Source organism: Bison bison, unplaced genomic scaffold (assembly GCF_000754665.1).
Source record: "Bison bison bison isolate TAMUID 2011002044 unplaced genomic scaffold, Bison_UMD1.0 scf7180017864214, whole genome shotgun sequence".
NCBI classification, from domain to species: domain Eukaryota; kingdom Metazoa; phylum Chordata; class Mammalia; order Artiodactyla; family Bovidae; genus Bison; species Bison bison.
Genome location: NW_011494786.1, coordinates 517,258 through 518,010, shown reverse-complemented (window position 1 = coordinate 518,010; position 753 = coordinate 517,258).

Here is a 753-nt window from a genome sequence, read left to right as displayed (position 1 = left end):
AACCAGTCAATCCTAAAGGATGTCAACCCTGAATACTCATTGGAAGGACTGATGCTGAAGCCGAATCTCCAGTACTCTGGCCACCTGGTGTGAACAGCTAACTTGTTGGAAACAACCCTGATGCTGGGAAAGATTGAGGCAAGAAGAAGAAGGGGATGACAGAGGATGAGATGGTTGGATGGCATCACCAATTCAATGGACATGAACTTGGGCAACCTCCAGAAGATGGTGAGGGACAAGGAAGCCTGGCATGGAGTCATGAAGAGTCAGATACGACTTGGAGACTGAACAACAAAATTCTGAAAATCTCAAGTGTTAAAAGAAGATCATCTCACTAGAGGAAACAAAACAAAACAAACAAAACAGACCTATGTTAAACTATCAAATACTTCTATCATTAAGAAATGAGAAACGCCTCTAAGTTCTAAAGAAAAATTATTTTCTGTTAGTAAATATATACCTTTGCAAAATCACAATCAGGTATGAAGAAAGACTATAAGTACTGTTAGACATGAAAGGATACAAAATGAACCTACCACATACAATTTTATTGGAAACTGATTAAGAATGTGACTCAGTGAATGTGACTCAGTAAAGTGAGGCTGTTAATCAGGAAATAAGAATGTACTTGGGGAATGACATCAGCAACATGATCAAAAAAGAGTCTTTCACTCATATTTCCTTCTCAACAACAATTTGACATCCATCCCTGGACAAAGAAGTCTTTGTGGAAGCTATAGGATCCAACATGAT